The sequence below is a fragment of the Bolinopsis microptera genome, chromosome 2 (genome assembly GCF_026151205.1).
Source record: "Bolinopsis microptera isolate Bmic1 chromosome 2, MBARI_Bmic_1.0, whole genome shotgun sequence".
NCBI classification, from domain to species: Eukaryota; Metazoa; Ctenophora; class Tentaculata; order Lobata; family Bolinopsidae; genus Bolinopsis; species Bolinopsis microptera.
In genome coordinates this window covers 15,817,432-15,839,177 of record NC_087073.1, presented here as the reverse complement: position 1 = coordinate 15,839,177, position 21,746 = coordinate 15,817,432, and the positions used below count along the sequence as shown (strand labels likewise).

At 42.6% G+C, this 21,746-nt stretch overlaps 2 protein-coding genes across 2 annotated transcripts in view; one reads left to right on the top strand and one right to left on the bottom strand.

The window, feature by feature from the left end:
- LOC134811427 (sideroflexin-1-like) overlaps positions 1-19,463 on the bottom strand; it is a 101,707-nt gene extending 82,244 nt beyond the window's left edge. The window contains exon 1 of the mRNA XM_063818256.1: positions 19,440-19,463. The gene's annotated coding sequence lies outside the window, so the exon portion shown is untranslated. The remainder of the gene's footprint in view (positions 1-19,439) is intronic.
- Positions 1-21,746, top strand: part of LOC134811419 (protein MON2 homolog) — a 155,371-nt gene that overhangs the window by 42,962 nt on the left and 90,663 nt on the right. The window lies entirely within an intron of this gene.

Genomic DNA, 21,746 nt, shown 5'->3' with positions numbered 1-21,746 from the left:
AATTCAGTGTTAACTTAAAACGGTGGGGGAGTGTGTGCTGTGGGAATAATCTCGGTTTGTCATCCCGCTGTTTGCGAGGACTCCTCACAAACAGCGGGATGACAAACCGAGATTATTCCTACACACTCCTACCTCAAGCTCACTGAGGAGACATAGCAAAAACTATTTGATTTATAAGTACTGAAAAAATTAAAAGGTCTAAAATTAAATTTGGGCTAATATAATTGTAGTCTAATCTATACTAATAATCCCAAAATGTGTGTGTCTGTGTGTCTGTCTGTCTGTGGGTAATTTCCGAACAGCTTAATCAAGAAAACAGTTGGAGTTATGGGCATGGTTTTTATTGGTTTAGTGCCGACAAAACTCTGACGAAACCAAATGATTAAAGTTTTTTTAATTTTTATATTCGGGAGATGGTTTAATTGGTGGTTTTGTGTATCATTAGTGGTATTGTAATACTAGCCTGTTGTCATTTACTACAGTGGTGGGTTAGATTCTGGAGGCAGTGCAATACTGTATCATCTATAATCTGCAATAATTAGAGTGTATGCTTCATGAATTGCTTATTTTGAGTTTGTATGGATGTTTTTCTATTTTCTGAGTTCAGTTGTATGTGGTCAATGGTTTTCATCCCCCGATAATGATGATGGTAATTATCGAAGGAGATAAGTAAAGAGCTAAAAACATTATGCCATGTCTCAAGATACATTATAATCAGGGGTCTAATTGTATAATGATGGATGGCAGAGGCGGCTCGTGGGAGCTGGCTGGCAGTTTTGTTGGGGGTCCAATCGATGGACTGGGGGGGGGGGGGGGGAGGGGGCTTGGGAGCCGGCTCAAGCTGATCCCTCCAAACTACCGAATACATTACACACAGGGCCTTGTTATATGTAATGTGTAACACTTTACAGGCGACAGCAAACAAAAACAAAAACTTATAACATGGTTGAAACAGGACACCACACGTGTACAATCTTAGCCGCGCAGTATCATAGCAGTCAATAGTTCAAACTGCAAAGGGTCCTGGACCCTCAAATCGAGGCAAATCATAATAGATTACCTGTAGTGGGATGCCCACGATGTGCTTTGTAACGTTTACAATTAACTATGTGTTAAAACTGCGCGGCTGAGAAGTCCAATGGTAGGGTTGGACTCCCTACAACACAAAATTTCACGAAGATCATGCATGCGCTTACATTAAAACGTATGATAGTGAATAAAGAGCTTTATATTGCGATTTGTTATTTCCTAACACTATTACTAATTACTATTTCTATTTTAAGCACCAGCCACCAGATAATAATTTTAGGGCGTCCACGGACGCCTGGACGCCCTCAATAGCTGCCTCTGATGGATGGAGTGTGCTGTCTGAGCTCTACACCAAGTTATTTAATTACTGGCCGATATATTGTGTTGGGGGCTCAGAATTAAATTTACTTTTTAATGCAGCGAGTTTGGACTGAGCGAGTTCATGCTTTTGCACTGTTAAATTAACTTTTCAGCCGTTTCTAGTTTTTTTTGGTTAAACATCAAGAAGAAGATGATTGGGGAATCATATCTGGGGATCTAAAAGGAAGACAAAACCTGTATTAAGCAGAGTACAATCAATACATGTGATATCATACTTATAGATAAATTTAAAATTGTAAGTTCAACCCCACGCAGGGCCTGCATAATCATCAACATACAGCTCACAAAATTGAATTATAAAATTCAACTGTATGTGCACGAAAATTTATTTCAATCAATAAAATGTTTCAAACAGTATACACATAATGTCACAACGACCCTATATAAAAATAACCCTTAAAAACTCAATATTTTGAAAATCACCCTTGGCCTTGCAGCCCCAAGTTCAAATCTAAACTGTCTATATTGACAAAGTTCTTTCTCGCCCCTCTGTCTCCCCGGAGAGACATTACCGTCGTTCTTTAGAATTCGAAACGACGGCGCTTCCTAATGTATCCCACAGCATCTGAGTACCTCTGCCCTGTGTGGTATTCCATCTCACAAAATTAGGCACTCCAATCAATTAGTCACTCCTATCAACTTACCCAGCCAAACAGTCATATCATAAGCAGAAACGGTCCAGTACTCAAATATAACAAACCAAAATGAAAATAATCCTACTTTCTACAAGGTTCGGATATTGAAGTCAAAAGAAGGTTTCGTGATCTATATCTCACCTTAGATATTAAGCTAGATACTGATAGTAAGCAGTGCTCAGTTTTGAATTTTGAGACCAAGCAAACGTCCCAAGATCTCACCTAAGTTATTCAGGTAATATGCCTTCTTTTGTATGTTTGGATCACAAATTACAATAACAAGCTACATAACAGAACTCTCCTCGGATATTCAGGTTACGTATTGTCCAATCCTTAATAGTCCAGATTTTACGAGTCCGAATAATATAAGAGGTCAAAAGATTTTTTTGCTGTATAGTACGACTGCAGTCCTCGAGATCTCAACTCGTGTCATCAAAATACTAGACCTTTATAAAATAGGATATATTTAACTACGAAAACAATTTTGCTTGAATTACAAATCAAAAGTAATAAGCTCGTGTGATTGGTGTTAATAGCTTTTTATAAAGACAAATAATCAAAATTTACTGGGCGGCGCTCAGCATTGGCTTTTACTAATTCGCTCGCCCAAAAATTTCACGTGACATTGGTTTTTATGGTTTTGCAGCCGTACAAAACGGTTTTACATAAACCCTAATCCCAACCCTAACCCTAACCATAACCCCGAAGCTATCCATAACTCTTACCCATTACCACAACCCTAACCCTAACCCGAGCCCTAAACAATCGAATTCATGTTTTACTAGCCTGTCACGTGACCAAAACGGTTTTTGCCCATAACTCTCCAGGGAAGCATTTTCACCCTACGTCATGGGGTGATTCGGAATCAGCGTCCAAAAATACACCGATCCAGATCAATTTCATCCCCAAAGGGCCTTTTAACAAGAATTTTCTTAAAATTTGGGTGAGCGATTTAGTAAAAGCGCTCAGCCTGTCATTCAACCGAATCTCTGTTCGGTTTTTATATTTATGTTTTATGAACATAAATATAAAAACCTGGGCTTACCAGGTTGATCAAAATTTGATTTCTATTATTGTTATTATGTATTACCAATTAATACAATTCAAGAAAACAACATTTTTTAAAAATGACTCCAAACGCGACGCACCTAAGCCGCGCGTTTTAGATTTTACAAAATTAAAACAATCTGGTTGACAATTATAAAATAAATACATAATTTATGCAGTTTACTCAAAAAATGCTATAAATAAAATATTACCAAACGTACGACCAGGGCACGGCACACAACACATTTAAATAGGAAAATTAATTTAATTTTGGATTGCAAACAATTTAATAACAAATAATGAATAAATTTACAATTTAGTAAACTAAAAATCTAGCTTGCTATTTAATTTAAATATTAAAACTTGAAGCCTCCGAGTTTGGTTGACGATGTCAACCCATCGAGATCGTTGCTCTGCGAAGCAGAGCAATAATCGACGATGCGAAGCAAGAATGCTAGTTCGCGCGGCGCGTCGAAGCGGCGAAGTCCTCCAACCTCCGAGTTAATTTATGAAGATCAACATCAACTTTTCAGTAAATTTTTGCTTGTTGAAAATGACAATGCAAAAACTTAATTTAATTATTCACGAAACAAATATTCATGTTCACAATCTAATTTATAAACACTTATGCGCGGCGTAGTACAGCACATTTTCAAAACTGTATATATTTATAATCGAGCGCTATCTATTGGTATGATATATTCAACATCCTTAGAGCAATTCCTCATTGCTTATGGTGATTAAATAACACTCACCGATTGTATTTGAATTAGACTTTGATTTACAAGGTGTTTATAAACTTTCAGTCTTTATTGAATTTATATCGAAATTTGTAATGTAGGTTAACAAATTAAAAAATTACATCGTTTATTTTGTCAATACTAAAAAATAAATCGAACTTTGCTCACTTCGGTAAATACAGTTCAAGGGGGCTATATTTATGAGTCGCATTTAACCTTGATTTTTCTTGGAGAAGTTATCTTTTGACTCTTAAGGTTGCGAAAAAAATGAAGAAGCAAACTTTAGGCTATAAATATAATATTGTCTATAAATACAATAAAGTTTCTAGCCTAAAGTCTGCTCCTTCATTTTGTTCGCAACCTTAAGAGTCAAAAGACCTAGGGACTTTGTCTTCCCCATGATTGATCTAATCGTTCCTTCCTGCTACCACTGTTAAATTGTATGTTCTGATCAATCACGGGAGACAAAGTAAAACAAGTTGTAATTTGGGTTAGTAACTAAATTGGTAACAATTGGTTAAATGGGTTCTTCTGGAGATATACTACGAATTGTTTCAATTTACCGTTCTGGCACCTCCACATCTCAGAGTGCTAACATCCCCCAATTTCTAACTGACTTTGAGCAACTCTTGGTTGATTTAGTAGACAAACCTGGAAAGCCCTTGATCATGGGTGATTTTAATATCCACATTGAAGACGAAAATGATTCAGTTGCACAAAGGTTTAATTCACTACTTAAGTCTTGTGGGTGGGTGTAACAAATTTCAGCTGCAACACACAGAGATGGGGGCATATTAGATCTTGTAATTACCAGGGATGGTTCTTTTACTCACGATTGCATTGAAGTTCTAGATCCTGTCATTACTGATTCTGGCACATCGTCTGACCACTACTTTGTTGCTTTTAATTGCAATGTATCTCCAGCACCCATAGGCACTCTAGAACCAATTACTTACAGAAACATTGCTTGCATAGACCTAGATGCTTTTGTTGAGGACATTCTTAAGTCAAAACTATGTGACACTGATTGCTTCAATGACCTCGATAGTGCAGTTGATATCTATGAGTCTGAGCTGAGCAGTATTTTGGACAAGCATGCTAAAGAAAAAACTTTCATCCCAAGAAAAGATCATAACGCTGAATGGTGGTCTACACACTGTCAACTAGCAAAAGCAATGAGAAGAAAGATTGAGAGACTGTATCAAAAGAATCATGATTGCCCAGATTATAAACGACTGTACAGGAAAACATCAGAGAGAGCAGTGGCGTAACGTTGCCTGTTGGCGCCCCCTGCCGAAAAAAGCGCCCCCCTGTTGGCGCCCCCTCCCCTTTTGGGGGGGTGTCACGTCCGTCTATGTCCGCTTGTCTCATAGAATCCAAAAAGGACAGGACATAGGCGGACATAGGCGGACATAGACGGACATAGGCGGACATTGGCGGACATAGGCGGACATAGACGGACATAGGCGGACATAGGCGGACATAGGCGGACATAGGCGGACATTAATGGACACCTAAATTGCTAAATAAAATGTTCAATTTTTGCTGTTATAGGGGGATCATGATTTTTGTCCGTTCAGTACCCTATATTTTCAAAACGGACAAAAAATAGAGCGGACAAAAACGGACAAAAATGGACAAAAACGGACAAAAATGGAAATAACATTTAGATGCTTCCTCCTCCTACTCTTCCTCCTCCTCCCCCTGGGTCTTCCTGATCTTCCTCAGTCCTCTTCCTCCTCCCCTCCTCAGTCCTCCTCCTACTCCTCCTCCTCATCCTCAGTCCTCTTCATCAGTCCTCAACAGTCCTCCTCCTCCCCAGTCCTCCTCCTCCTCCTGAGTCCTCCTCCTGGGTCCTCCTCCTGGGTCGTCCTCCTCCTCTTCATCCTCCTCCTCTTCCTCCTCAGTCCTCAGTCCTCGTCAGTCCTCCTCCTCATCCTTCTCCTCAGTCCTCCATCCTCCTCCTCAGTCCTCCCCCAGTCCCCCTTCTCAGTCCTCCTCAGTCCTCCTCCTCCTCCTTCTCAGTCCTCCTCAGTCCTCCTCCTCCTCCTCCTCCTCTTCCCTCTCAGTCATCCTCCTCAGCCATCCTCCTCAGTCCTCCTCAGTCCTCCTCCTCCTGGGTCCTCCTCCTCCTCTTCCTCCTCGGTCCTCAGTCCTCCTCCTCCTGGGTCCTCCTCCTCATCCTTCTCATCAGTCCTCCTCCTCCCCAGTCCTCTCCCAGTCCCCCTCCTTCTTCTACTCCTATTCAGTCCTCCTCCTCCTCCTCAGTTCTCCTCAGTCCTCCTTCTCATTTCTCCTAAGTCCTCCTCCTGAGTCCTCCTCCTTTTCCTTCTGAGTCCTCCTCCTGAGTCCTCCTCCTCCTCCCTCTCAGTCATCCTCCTCAATCATCCTCCTCAGCCATCCTCCCCAGCCATCCTCCTCAGCCATCCTCCTCAGTAATCCTCAGTCCTCCTCCTTCTCAGTCATCGTCAGTCCTCCTCCTCAGTCCTCCTCAGTCCTCCTCCTCCTGGGTCCTCCTCCTCCTCCTCCTCCTGGGTCCTCCTGGGTCTTCCTGATCCTCCCCAGTCCTCTTCCTCCTCCCCTCCTCACTCCTCCTCCTACTCTTCCTCCTCGTCCTCAGTCCTCCTCATCAGTCCTCAACAGTTCTCCTCCTCCCCAGTCCTCCTCCTCCTCCTGGGGCCTTTTCCTGGGTCCTCCTCCTGGGTCCTCCTCCTCCTAGGTCCTCCTCCTCCTGGGTCCTCCTTCTCCTCCTCAGTCCTTCTCCTCCTCCTCCTCAGTCCTCTTCCTCCTCTTCCTCCTCTTCCTCTCAGTCATCCTCCTCAGCCATCCTCCTCAGCCATCCTCCTCAGCCCTCCTCCTTCTCAGTCCTCCTCAGTCCTCCTCTGAGTCCTCCTCCTCCTCAGTCATCCTCCTCAGTTCTCCTCCTCCTCCTCCTCCTAGGTCCTCCTTCTGGGTCCTCCTCCTCCTCCTCCTCCTAGGTCCTCCTTCTGGGTCCTCCTCCTCCTCCTGGGTCCTCCTCCTCATCCTTCTCATCAGTCCTCCTCCTCCCCAGTCCTCTCCCAGTCCCCCTCCTTCTCCTCCTCCTATTCAGTCCTCCTCCTCCTCCTCCTCAGTTCTCCTCAGTCCTCCTTCTCATTTCTCCTAAGTCCTCCTCCTGAGTCCTCCTCCTCTTCCTTCTGAGTCCTCCTCCTGAGTCCTCCTCCTCCTCCCTCTCAGTCATCCTCCTCAGTCATCCTCCTCAGCCATCCTCCCCAGCCATCCTCCTCAGCCAACCTCCTCAGTACTCCTCAGTCCTCCTCCTTCTCAGTCATCGTCAGTCCTCCTCCTCAGTCCTCCTCAGTCCTCCTCCTCCTCCTCCTCCTCCTGGGTCCTCCTGGGTCTTCCTGATCCTCCCCAGTCCTCTTCCTCCTCCCCTCCTCAGTCCTCCTCCTACTCTTCCTCCTCGTCCTCAGTCCTCCTCATCAGTCCTCAACAGTTCTCCTCCTCCCCAGTCCTCCTCCTTCTCCTGGGGCCTTTTCCTGGGTCCTCCTCCTGGGTCCTCCTCCTCCTGGGTCCTCCTTCTCCTTCTCCTCCTTCTCCTCCTCAGTCCTTCTCCTCCTCCTCCTCAGTCTTCTTCCTCCTCTTCCTCCTCCTCCTCCCTCTCAGTCATCCTCCTCAGCCATCCTCCTCAGCCATCCTCCTCAGCCATCCTCCTCAGCCATCCTCCTCAGTCCTCCTCCTTCTCAGTCCTCCTCAGTCCTCCTCCTGAGTCCTCCTCCTCCTCAGTCATCCTCCTCAGTTCTCCTCCTCCTCCTCCTAGGTCCTCCTTCTGGGTCCTCCTCCTCCTCCTCTTCCTGGGTCTTCCTGATCCTTCTTCTCCCTCTCAGTCATCCTCCTCAGTCATCCTCCTCAGTCATCCTCCTCAGCCATCCTCCTCAGCCATCCTTCTCAGCCATCCTCCTCAGTACTCTTCAGTACTCTTCAGTACTCTTCAGTACTCTTCAGTCCTCAAAATGTTTGTCCGCTAATGTCCACCAATGTCCGCTAATGTCCATCAATGTCCATCCAAGTCCGTCAATGTCCGTCCGGGTCCGCCAATGTCCGTCCGAGTCCGCCAATGTCCGTCCGAGTCCGCCAATGTCCGTCCGAGTCCGCCAATGTCCGTCCGTGTCCGCCAATGTCCCAAAAAACACGTCCGTTGTCTCATAGAATCCAAAAAGGACAGGACATAGGCGGACATAGACGGACATGACACCCCCCCCCCCTTTTGGTGCCCCTCCCTAAAATTGAACAAATTAGGTGACTTTAAAGAATACGCCGGTAAAATCTCTAAAAAAGTGTGTATCTAGAGCAAAACTCGCAGTTTTGCTAGTACTTTAGTTAAGTTTTCGAAATTGTCCCACATTCAAACGACGATTTGGCGCCCCCCTAAGACGGCGCCCCCTGCACAGCGGGGTCAGCAGGGCCTTTCGTTACGCCACTGAGAGAGAGAGCATCCTCAGTCATTGTATCCACAAGAGATCACTTCTACAAAACAAGGTTACAAGATAGTAAGTAAAACAAAATTTTTTTAAGTAAAACAAAATTTAAATTTTATTGCCATTACAATGAATAATGATATCATAATAAATATAAGTAGACATCCGATAATAAACTTGTTACATCCAGTACAACCCAAGATGTCAGCCGACGCGACTTACAAAATAAAGAAAGCTAGCATGTTATGTTCATTGTTCATAGTTTTTCTAACGAGCATGCTTAGCACTTAGGCTATACGGAAATAGCTTTAATTCTTCGTCATATTAAAAACTTTACATCATTTTTGAGATACAAAAATAAATTTTAAAATAAATAACTCTTTTGCTGTTTAGGCGCGGCACCGCGCTTGACCCACATGCTATACAGTGTGTAGCAACACAGCGCTGAAAACAGAAGCTGAATGAGCTATAACATATAAGCGGTGCGTGCGCCGCGCCTAAACCTAAAACCATAAACTTTAAATATTGTCAAGATATTAAACGAGTTTTGCAAAATAATATAGCATGCTGACTTCGTAGGATATTACAATTATACCAGTGCCAGTTCCAAATGTGAGTCAGCGCTTAAACCAAAAGCAGTTGGCAAAAGGAGCCAGTTGCCTGCAAGAGCTTTACTAGCACCCGATTTACCACTTTTGGAGCACAAACTCAAACCTAAAACCGGCCAAGCACAAAAATATGTTATCGCCACGATTGGGTGGATTGATTCCCAGAATATTTATCAGCACGCGGCACTAATAATATATGAAGTTCATTATCGAATTTTAGATATGCCCTGGATCGTTTAACACATATATAAAAGGTTATTAAAGATTAATTAATGTTTGGTTCGTATATAAATCGATATTAATCAATTATTTAAAATAGTATTTGTGTTTGTTATTATTAACTATTGAGTTGCGTTCGATTTAAATATTAAAACACTACTACAATGTATTGTCACAAAACAAAACGACGGGGACACAGAAAGGAGAAGGACAACACATCACACGTAAGGAAACTGCTGCTGTTGACGAGTATCTGATTAAATTAATTATGGGTCTTTTGTTCATTAAAGGGGGGGGGGGGGGGGGGGGGGGGGGGGTGACATGACATTGGAGACATTGGAGACATTGGAGACATTGGAGACACAGCTTTTGGAGACATTGGAGACATTTGGGACATTTGGGACATTGGGGACATTAGAGACACAGCTTTTGGAGACATTGGAGACACAGCTTTTGGAGACATTGGAGACATTGGGGACATTTGGGACATTGGGGACATTAGAGACACAGCTTTTGGAGACATTGGAGACACAGCCTCCTCCTCTTCCTCCTCCTCCTCCTCTTCCTCCTGAGTCCTCCTGAGTCGTTCTCCTCCTCCTCCTGAGTCCTCCTCCTCCTGAGTCCTCCTACTCCTCCTACTCCTCTTCATCCTCCTCCTCTTCCTCCTCAATCATCAGTCCTCCTCCTCAGTCCTCCTCCTCATCTTTCTCGTCAGTCTTCCTCCTCCTCCTCAGTCCTCCCCAAGTCCCCCTCCTCCTCAGTCCTCCCCCAGGTCCCCCTCCTCCTATTCAGTCCTCATCCTCCTCCTCAGTTCTCCTCAGTCCTCCTCCTTCTCAGTCCTCCTCCTGACTCCTCTTCCTGAGTCCTCCTCCTGAGTCCTCCTCTTCCTGAGTCCTCCTCCTCCTAGGTCCTCCTCCTTCTCCTCCTCCTCCTCCTCCTCAGTCCTTCTCCTCCTCCTCCTCCTCCTCCCTCTCAGTCATCCTCCTCAGTCATCCTCCTCAGCCATCCTCCTCAGCCGTCCTCCTCAGCCATCCTCATCAGTACTCCTCAGTCCTCCTCCTCAGTCCTCATCCTCCTCCTCAGTCCTCCTCCTCATCCTTCTCCTTAGTCCTCCTCTTCCTCAGTCCTCCCCAGTCCCCCTCCTCCTCCCATTCACTCCTCCTCCTCCTCCTCAGTTTTCCTGAGTCTTCCTCCTGAGTCCTCCTCCTCCTCCTGAGTCCTCCTCCTGGGTCCTCCTCCTCCTAGGTCCTCCTCCTTCTCCTCCTCAGTCCTTCTCCTCCTCCTCTTCAGTCCTCCTCCTCCCTCTCAGTCATCCTCCTCAGCCATCCTCCTCAGTCCTCCTCAGTCCTCCTCCTCCTCCTCAGTCCTCATCCTCATCCTCCTCTTCAGTCCTTCTCCTCCTGGGTCCTCTTCCTCCTCTTCATCCTCCTCCTCTTCCTCCTCAGCCCTCAGTCCTCCTCCTCATCCTTCTCGTCAGTCCTCCTCCTCCTATTCAGTCCTCCTCCTCCTCCACCTCAGTTCTCCTCAGTCCTCCTCCTTCTCATTCCTCCTAAGTCCTCCTCCTGAGTCCTCCCCCTCTTCCTCCTGAGTCCTCCTCCTGGTTCATCCTCCTCCTAGTTCCTCCACCTTCTCCTTTTCCTCCTCAGTCATTCTCCTCCTCCTCCTCAGTCATCCTCTTCAGTACTCCTCAGTCCTCCTCCTTCTCAGTCCTCCTCCTTCTCAGTCCTCCTCAGTCCTCTTCCTGAGTTCTCCTCCTCAGTCCTCCTTCTGGGTCCTCCTCCTCCTAGGTCCTCCCCCTCCTCCTCCTATTCACTCCTCAGTTTTCCTGAGTCCTTCTCCTGAGTCCTCCTCCTGGGTCCTCCTCCTCCTAGGTCCTCCTCCTTCTCCTCCTCAGTCCTTCTCCTCCTCCTCCTCAGTCCTCCTCCTCCTCCCTCTCAGTCATCCTCCTCAGCCATCCTCCTCAGTCCTCCTCCTCCTCAGTCCTCATCCTCATCGTCCTCTTCAGTCCTCCTCCTCCTGGGTCCTCTTCCTCCTCTTCATCCTCCTCTTCCTCCTCAGTCCTCAGTCCTCCTCCTCATCCTTCTCGTCAGTCCTCCTCCTCCTCAGTCCTCCCCAGTCCCCCTCCTCCTCCTATTCAGGCCTCCTCCTCCTCAGTTCTCCTCAGTCCTCCTCCTTCTCATTCCTCCTAAGTCCTCCTCCTGAGTCCTCCCCCTCTTCCTCCTGAGTCCTCCTCCTGGTTCATCCTCCTCCTAGTTCCTCCACCTTCTCCTTCTCCTCCTCAGTCCTTCTCCTCCTCCTCCTCCTCAGTCATCCTCTTCAGTACTCCTCAGTCCTCCTCCTTCTCAGTCCTCCTCCTTCTCAGTCCTCCTCAGTCCTCTTTCTGAGTTCTCCTCCTCCTCCTCCTCCTCAGTCCTCCTTCTGGGTCCTCCTCCTCCTAGGTCCTCCCCCTCCTCCTCCTATTCACTCCTCAGTTTTCCTGAATCCTTCTCCTGAGTCCTCCTCCTGGGTCCTCCTCCTCCTAGGTCCTCCTCCTTCTCCTCCTCAGTCCTTCTCCTCCTCCTCCTCAGTCCTCCTCCTCCTCCCTCTCAGTCATCCTCCTCAGCCATCCTCCTCAGTCCTCCTCCTCCTCCTCAGTGCTCATCCTCATCGTCCTCTTCAGTCCTCCTCCTCCTGGGTCCTCTTTCTCCTCTTCAATCTCCTCCTCTTCCTCCTCAGTCCTCAGTTCTCCTCAGTCCTCCTCCTTCTCATTCCTCCTAAGTCCTCCTCCTGAGTCCTCCTCCTCTTCCTCCTGAGTCCTCCTCCTGGTTCATCCTCCTCCTAGTTCCTCCACCTTCTCCTTCTCCTCCTCAGTCCTTCTCCTCCTCCTCCTCCTCCTCAGTCATCCTCTTCAGTACTCCTGAGTCCTCCTCCTTCTCAGTCCTTTTCCTGAGTTCTCCTCCTCCTCCTCCTGAGTCCTCCTTCTGGGTCCTCCTCCTAGGTCCTCCTCCTTCTCCTCCTCAGTCCTACTCCTCCTCCTCAGTCCTCTTCCTCTTCCTCCTCCTCCTCCTCCCTCTCAGCCATCCTCCTCAGTACTCCTCAGTCCTCCTCCTTCTCAGTCCTCCTCAGTCCTCTTCCTGAGTCCTCATCCTCCTCCTTCTCCTCCTGAGTCCTCCTCCCGGGTCATCCTCCTCCTAAATCCTCCTCCTTCTCCAATCATACATCTACGTCTCCAGTGTCTCCAATGTCTCCAATGTCTCCAAAAGCTTTGTCTCCAATGTCTCCAATGTCCCCAATGTCTCCAATGTCTCCAATGTCTCCAAAAGCTGTGTCTCCAATGTCTCCAATGTCTCCAGGACATGTCTCTGCACCCTATCTTTTCAAAAAAGACAAAAGACATTGGAGACATTGGAGACATGTCACCCCCCCCATTAAAATAAGTGTGATCATACTTCTAGAGTATATTGGGCTGACACAGTTGCTGCAAGGTTAACATTGGGGTCCAAAACCGGGAGTGTGATACAACTTAATTTCGCGTTACGTAGTAAGAGATACAAAATATAAGATATAAGTCACTGTAGGTTCACAGATCTATAGCGCGGCTTCATTTCATTATTCTGGCGCGGTAAATCACGCTGGGTAATGAAATGATAGAGTTATACAATATTTAAGTTTCGTGCGCTACGTTTACACAATATATTTGTGAGTCCGTCCCACGTTCCAGACGAACACTCCAGACAAGTCCAGACACTAGTGTAAAGCGGATGAGCTGATCAGTGTTTTGTGTTATATGTGTAAATATATAGTTTCTATGTTTGACTGTGGTGTGTATTGTGTGTGTTATTTTGTGTGTGTAGTATGAAATCTATATGGACTAGTTTGTGTGTTCTTAATTATAGGCACATGTCATTTCCATCAAAGTTGAGTTCTGACCATTCATCAGTGTTTCCAGCTTTTTGAGCATTGAGTAGCATAGTTTTAATGCGACCTTTAACAAGTGCAATTGGGGACGAGAAGTCAATCTTACTAGAAGGTTTAAGGAATTTATTCCACATATTCGAGGTTTTATATGCAAACAAATTGGTTGCAGCGGGGGTTAATAAAGTAGTTATCACGTCGGGGTGACTTTTGAAATAAATTGTACATCGGTATTGGAGTGTGAAGTTTGATTATTTTAAACATTTCAAGTAGACAGTGGTACTTATACAAATTATGCACGCAGAGTATTTTGTTTCTGCTGAGAAGGGGTTTACTTGATTCTCGTTCATAGAAGTCGGCTCCGAGTTTTTGGGATCCAATTGGGCGGGTTCTAGCACATGTTTTGAACTTATTACTGTATGCCTCTTGATCACCAAATAGAATACGAGTGCACTTTTTTTGAATTTTAAATATTGGTTCAAGCCTATTGTTCGATATGCCTCCCCACACTGAGATCCCATATCCTAGATGAGATTCGAAGAGTGTGGTAGAGGTCATTATACAGCTCTTTAGGTATACATCTTCTCATACGGCAGAGTTTACCGACTCCACACTTTAATTTAGAACTAAGATATGCAGTATGAGGTTTCCAGTTAAGGTTTTTATCTATAATAACGCCGAGGAATTTAGTTTCATCAACACGTTTAATGACTGTGTTATTCAACGTTAAAATAAGATCATTACTACTACTACTAGTTACATCCTTCTTTCCTGGTGTAAAGTGAATGTAACAGCATTTCTTGATGTTAATGTGGAGAAGATTGCATTTCATATAATTGTAAACAGAATTCATTATAGTATTAGCTTTTTGGTAGAGATTCTGGACAGATTTGTCGACTACAAATATATTGGTGTCATCAGCGAAAAGTATAAATTTTCCTAGGTCTGATGAGTTATAGATATCGTTTATGTAAATTATAAACAGTAGCGGTCCTAAAACACTACCTTGTGGTACTCCACAAATAACAGGGAGTTTATCAGATTCCTCACCTAAAACTGAAACGTACTGCTGTCTGTTAGATAGGTAACTTCCAATAAGCTCGTTTGCGTTACCTCTTATACCATATTTGTCAAGTTTTATGAGAAGTTTATCGTGACTGATAGTGTCAAATGCCTTTGATAAGTCGATAAAGATACCTAATACATGTTGCTTTTCCTTTATATGGGAGTTTACATAGTCAACTGAGTAATTAAGGGCGTGGTTAGTTGAGTGACTCTTCCTAAAACCAAACTGGTTCTCAAACAAAACGTTCTGCGACACAAGAAAACTGTACAAACGGGAGTAGATTACTTTCTCAAATAACTTTCCGAACACAGCTAGGGTAGATACTGGCCTATAGTTTTCGAGATATTCTGTACCGTCTTTTTTGTATATAGGGCTAATTTTACCAATTTTCAGTCGGTCTGGAAAAGTTCCATTTCTCATGTGTTCATTAAATAATACTGACAGGAGTGGGCTTATAATCTTATACGTTCGTTTGATGACGTGAATAGGGATGTCACTAGCTTTTCCATTCTTGAGTTCGCTAATGATTTTCTCTATTTCTTCTGGTGTACAATCGCTGAGAAATATACTTGAGGTATTTGGCCTTGGTAAGTAGTCCGTAAAGCATTGAATTGGACTTAGTCTAATTTGACCGGTTGTACTGTATGATTCATTCAACTTAGTGCAGGTGATGCTAAAAAGACTTATTCCATCGTTAATAAGTTGCTCAATAAAGAAAAAGTTAGTACTACTACACCTTCTTGCTCTTCAAATCTTGAGAGTGCTAACAACTTTGCACAGTTCTTTAAATCAAAGGTCGACAACATATACAACAACATTTATTTAGAACAACAATCCCAAGATTCTCCTAACTCAGATGAATTTGTTCCTCTTTCTAATAGCCCAAAGATAGTACAATTCCGTCATGTGTCTGATGAAGAACTAGTAAGCATCATAAAGAATATGTCTAACAAATTCTGTGATCTTGACCCCATACCTACAAAGATTCTCATCAAGTGTCTCCCAGAACTCCTTCCTCTGATCTCATTTATAGTCAATGAATCATTAGTTAAAGGTGAGTTTCCTATAAAACTTAAGGAGGCTCTCATTCGTCCAAGTTTGAAGAAACGTGGCCTTGACGGTGAATCTCTATCTAACTATAGGCCTATTAGCAATCTCTCATTCTTGTCAAAAATCATTGAGAAGTGTGTATCTATACAGCTCACCAGTTATCTTGAGGATAACAACTTGCTTTCTAAAGTTCAGTCCGGCTATAGGAAGTTTCATAGCTGTGAAACTGCAACAACCAGAATCCATAACGACATCTTGATAACTATTGACAAGAAAACTAAAGTTGTTCTTTTACTTCTAGATTTGAGTGCTGCATTTGATACTGTCAATCACCCAAGATTAATCAAGAAGCTAAGATCTGCTTATGGCATTACAGGCATTGCTCTTACATGGATCAGGTCCTACTTGGCTAACCGTTCATTTTGTGTCAAAGTCAAGGATTCGTCTTCCTCAGCAACTGTTCTTGAGATAGGTGTGCCACAAGGTTCAATCCTTGGCCCCCTGCTATTCATATTGTACACCAAAGATCTTGAGAACATTGCAAGTATGCATGGGTGCTATATTCATTTGTATGCTGATGACACCCAGCTGTATTTCACTCTTGATTCTGATGACCCATCACAGCTAGAGCACAATATGGAACACTGTATGTCTGATATCAAGAAATAGATGACAAACAATTTCCTTCAACTGAATTCTTCTAAGACTGAAGTCATCGTTATATCCTCTAAATTTGACTCACAAAATATTCCAGCCTCTCTACAGATTGTTAAGGATCAAGAGCCACATGTTGTTAGTGGAACTGTGAAGAGTCTTGGGCTGTATTTGGACAGTTATCTTTCAATGAGTGATCAGATTACGTCAGTGGTTCAAGCATGTAATATTCAGATCAGAAATTTGTGGTTTATTGCATCAAAACTGTCTTTTAACCTTAAGATTCAGCTTGTTCATGCTCTAGTACTCTCTAGAATTGATTATTGCAATAGCGTATATTTTGGACTGAGCTCTTATGATTTAAGTCGTTTACAGAAGGTGCAAAATTCTGCTGTAAGATTTATTTTCGGGAGAGGAAGAAAGGCACACACTACTCCACTACTTAAGAAAGTTCATTTTCTACCAGTTAGATTTAGAATAGATTTTAAGATTGCCCTACTTGCCTACAAGTGTTTAAATAATATAGCTCCTCCTTACTTAAAAGAGTTGATATCTCCTAGGCAGCAAAGTTTTAAAAATGTACGTCTTGATAATGATTATTTTTACCTTAGTTTTCCGCCCTCTCCTAACTATGTAAACACAGAGAAAGCTTTTAGTCACTGTGCAGTTAAAGTATTTAATTCCTTGCCATACGACATAAGATCAGCTGAGTCAGTTACATCTTTCAAGACCAAACTTAAAACATACTTCTTTTCTCTAGCATTTGATTGATTTTGCATTTACATAGGTAAAATGAACTTGTCATGTCTAATTTTCAATTAAACTAAGCTCAGTTAATGTAAGAGCCGCTTTAGAAAGCACTGGAGTTTATCTCCAGGATTAAATTATATCGAGTTATATGATTTAGCTATAAGGCGGTTTATAAATGTTGTATTTATTATTATTATTTATTAGTAAATGAATTGTTAACAAATTGGTAATGGGTTAGCACACTAACGCTGCACTCACTATCACTGCACGTCACTCTACACAGACCTCAAACACAACTCTCACTCACTTAACCTCGTGAGTGGTGTGGTAATGTGATTACAAACAAATCTTCCCAAAACTGTAAATCCTTCTTAATAACAGTTCAAACTTCTTATAAACTACTTCTTCTAACTTCTTCTAACTTCTTAGAAACTAATTCTTCTATCACTTCCCCAGAAGTGATGTGAACGTGTTGTGATATTCCCTTACTCACAAACACTAGATCTTCTCTTTAGGTTCTTCTGTGTGGTCCCCGTGACACACACACACACTGGAACTTGACTTGTCTGGCTTTCACTCTTACAGCAGCAGACACTCACTAGAACTAAAAACAACCCTGTAAATATAAGAAAGTATGTTAGAAAGTAGTAACCCCAAAACTACAAACCTAGGACTAAAGGAACTACTACAAAGAAACTGAAACTACTACATAGAAACCAAAATAAGCTAAACATTACACTACCTGCCCTTCAGGGTTAGCTCTCGTTCCGTTCACCTGAATCCTCTATATTTACATCCTTGTTGTATTTACATGCTAAGGGAATGAGTGTGTGTGAAACAACAAAACATAACCACTCAGACATATAGTACAGACAGATCCGTCTGAAAAAATCGATCTGCCGACACACAAAGCTTACAAAGGATTTTTGACATTTTTGAGTCCTAATAGATGTCCTTTATGGCTGACCAACTTTTCCAAACTTTTCCACGTGTCTTAAGGCCACTTTTTGCCACTTTACCACTTTTTACCACCTTTCTTGTTTGTCGAATATCTTTAGTTGTGAACATCGTAAAAGGTTGCGGATCAATCGAGTGTGTTCATATTACCATGAAAAAAAACTTTTGTTGTAACAAGTTTTACGTCAGATAATCAGTTAATTGGATAATTATCAATTAGCTAATTAGCAAAATTCTAAAAATTTTTTATTGGCTCAAAATGATCGGAATAGCTTAAAACACGGAGAAAAGTAGTTTTTAGAAAAACTTTGAAAATTTTTCACTCACATTTTTTTTCGAGACTTGGAAAAATTTCGAAAATTCAAAATATTTTTTTCCGCCAAAAGTGATCAAATTGCATGAAACGCGGAGAAAAATGCTTTTCAAAAAAACTTAGTGAATTTTTCGTTTCAAGAATACTGAAATCACCAATATTTGTAACTTTGGAGTTCAGTAAATCGCGGCAGATTTTAGTAATGAGAAATTACTAAGTGGAAAGGTCTGAAACTGAAAAACGTTAACCATACGATATAAGAGTTTCATGACTAATTACAATACAGCCTTATCGATTTTCACAGAAACTGCACCAATGGCACAGTCAAGATCGAAAGACGAAACGATAGCCTGCTGTACTATCATTTTATTGATTTCAATGATGAATCAGTGGGGTTAAGATAATCACATTTGTAATAAATAAAAACTCTCTGTACCGTCAATTGTGCTAATCTAAACCGGCCTACCTGGATTACCATACCTCTTCTTTTCCTCAACAATCAAACCAAGTTGTTCATATCGCATTTGGTGGGCGATTTAAGTACATATCGAGCTGTATTCAATCACAATACGACACAATGCAATACGTGTATATTATATTATGGCCCTTAATGAGGTATATGAAACGTTCTATACCGTACACTTCTCGTTTCTCCCGTGAGGCGTGAGAGGCTTTACAGTTTATCACGAAAACGTCTACTTGGCCTCATAACTCTTTGACAGCTCAAAGAAGGCAAGAAAAGACCAGAAAGCTTAAAATGTCAACTCGCTCTTTTCAATGCTCTTCGATCTGTCCCGAGCTGATCATAATGGGCCCCGAATATCCTGCGGGAAGAACTGTATTTTTACTTCACAACGTCCAGATTTCAAATCAACATCCTCAATAACATTAACAATCCTTCCTGATCAGGATCTGTCTCTATTAGCAATTTCCAAAATATCCTGACTCTCGTGGAACATTTTACTGAATGAATTATTACCGGTTCTTTACTACCCCTTGCCCGACGCTCGTATCTAAATCTTATCCTTGCCCGTATGTTACCCTTGTTGATTTTACTTTTAGCCGACCCTGACATATGGGGGTGATTTTATACCGCATAGCAAATGAAGCGGTATGCAGTACAATACAAAACAAGTCACAGTAGATGTTGGAAGGTGTATTTACACTTGCTTCCTGGATCTGGCTGTTCCTTAGTTTCCTTGGTCTGTTCTTGCCTTCTTCGAACTGTAAATGAGCCATGAGGCCAAGTATACGTTTTCGTGATAAACTGTAAAACGTCTCTATACCGGGTTTCTCACGGTATTAAGCGTTTCATAAACCTCATTAAGAGCCATATAATATACACGTATTGTGTCGTATTGTGATTGAATACAGCTCGATAAGTACTTACATCGCCCACCAAATGCTATATGAACAACTTGGTTTGATTGTTGAGGAAAAGAAGAGGTCTGGTAATCCAGGTAGGCCGGTTTAGATTAGCACAATTGACGGTACAGAGAGTTTTTATTTATTACAAATGTGATTATCTTAACCTTAAATTTGATCCTTCGAACAGCTGTTGAGCAATGAAACGCAAACATAATCTTAGCAAAATGAATATATTTCTTTTATCTTCAGCATTTAATCAGTCACATAATCTCAAATTATTTGTTATATAGTAGTGTTGAAAGTATTAAAACTCTATATTATCTTAACCCCACTGATTCATCATTGAAATCAATAAAATGATAGTACAGCAGGCTATCGTTTCGTCTTTCGATCTTGACTGTGCCATTGGTGCAGTTTCTGTGAAGATCGATAAGGCTGTATTGTAATTAGTCATGAAACTCTTATATCGTATGGTTAACGTTTTTCAGTTTCAGACCTTTCCACTTAGTAATTTCTCATTACTAAAATCTGCCGCGATTTACTGAACTCCAACTACAAATATTGGTGATTTCAGTATTCTTGAAACGAAAAATTCACTAAGTTTTTTTGAAAAGCATTTTTCTCCGCGTTTCATGCAATTTGATCACTTTTGGCGGAAAAAAATATTTTGAATTTTCGAAATTTTTCCAAGTCTCGAAAAAAAATGTGAGTGAAAAATTTTCAAAGTTTTTCTAAAAACTACTTTTCTCCGTGTTTTTAAGCTATTCCGATCATTTTGAGCCAATAAAAAATTTTTAGAATTTTGCTAATTAGCTATTTGATAATTATCCAATTAACTGATTATCTGACGTAAAACTTGTTACAACAAAAGTTTTTTTTTCATGGTAATATGAACACACTCGATTGATCCGCAACCTTTTACGATGTTCACAACTAAAGATATTCGACAAACAAGAAAGGTGGTAAAAAGTGGTAAAGTGGCAAAAAGTGGCCTTAAGACACGTGGAAAAGTTTGGAAAAGTTGGTCAGCCATAAAGGACATCTATTAGGACTCAAAAACGTCAAAAATCCTTTGTAAGCTTTGTGTGTCGGCAGATCGATTTTTTCAGACGGATCTGTCTGTACTAATATACATGTCTATGAATATAATAACTTAAAGGTAAAATATGATACTCCCCCTATTTTAAAGTTTTGAAAAGACTAAAACTAGCGCTTCGTGCGCGCGTAAAAAATTAAAACGAAAATGACATAAAATTAGGTCTACTTCACACAAGAAGGTTCCTGCGCGCTACGACAAGTACTCAAAATCTTCTCTGAGAAACATTTTCCAGTGGCCGCGACAAGCTAGTGCCCACGAAATCTCGCGTCCCATACCACGAGTTATTATTTCGGGGTAAATAGCCTGCCAAACACGCCTCAAGAACATGTTTCCTTCACAGAAAGACATTATCAATACTAAAATCTTAAAATACGCTCCCACCCCTATGGATCAGACAGCAAACAGTGCAGAATCCACAGAAACACCTAATCAACACACCAACCTTACAACACAAACACCTAATCAACACATCAACCGTACCACCCAACTTTCATTTAATGACTCACTCATATCACTATTTGGACAGCATGCATCCACACTGGCCAAAACCACCTCTCACAGCATAGAACACATGGCCATTAACTCATGTCACATATCATTCCTGAAAGCCTGCCGTGATCACTCACTCATCCCTAAGGGACTCAGACTCACCAACCCACTATCCACCAAACGCTCAACTGAAGTCCTCACTCACGCATCTAACCTCCTCATCACTGAAAGACTCAACCACTATCGCCTCAAATATGCACAACACAAACGCACTTATGAGCACAACCTCAGACACATAGAATCACTCATAACCCCTCAATATTTTCAGAAACTAGGACACCTCAACACCAAAAAATCCTCATACACCCACAGAAAACAACTCCTTACTCACCAAAAGAAGTTCGCGGTACTACTCTCAGAATACGACACCCCGTTCCTCTCACCCTACGACACTCTTAAAACGCTCGACATACCCTCTCCCACATTTCATGGTCCCCTCCTCAAGACCTCACCTACCCCCAAGAAAGACACCACAGCCAAAACAGTGATCAACCTCTCCGGACAGACCCTCTCCACAGCTGAAACTGACGTCCTCTCCCTTGGACTGAAGTTCGTCCCGACACCTACCTCAGATCCTACCCCCGACCTGGCTCCCCTCATACAGAATATCACTAAACAACTAGGAGAAGGCATGGAAGCCTCAGCCACATATCAGGTCACCTCTGTATTATCTAAATTTGACAATAAACGTGACATGACCACCGACAATTTGACTCCACAACAACGTACCGCTCTTAAATCTTTAAAATCTAAGAAATCTGAATTGAAATTTCTTCCTGCTGATAAGGGCAACGCCACTGTTGTACTGACTCACGATCAATATGCGAGGACTTTGTGGAGGGCTACTCCCAAGACGAAGGTGGTACAATGGGATCCCCCCTCATTGTTGAACTAGCTGAAATCCGCCTTGCTGAAATCGAGACCTTAGCT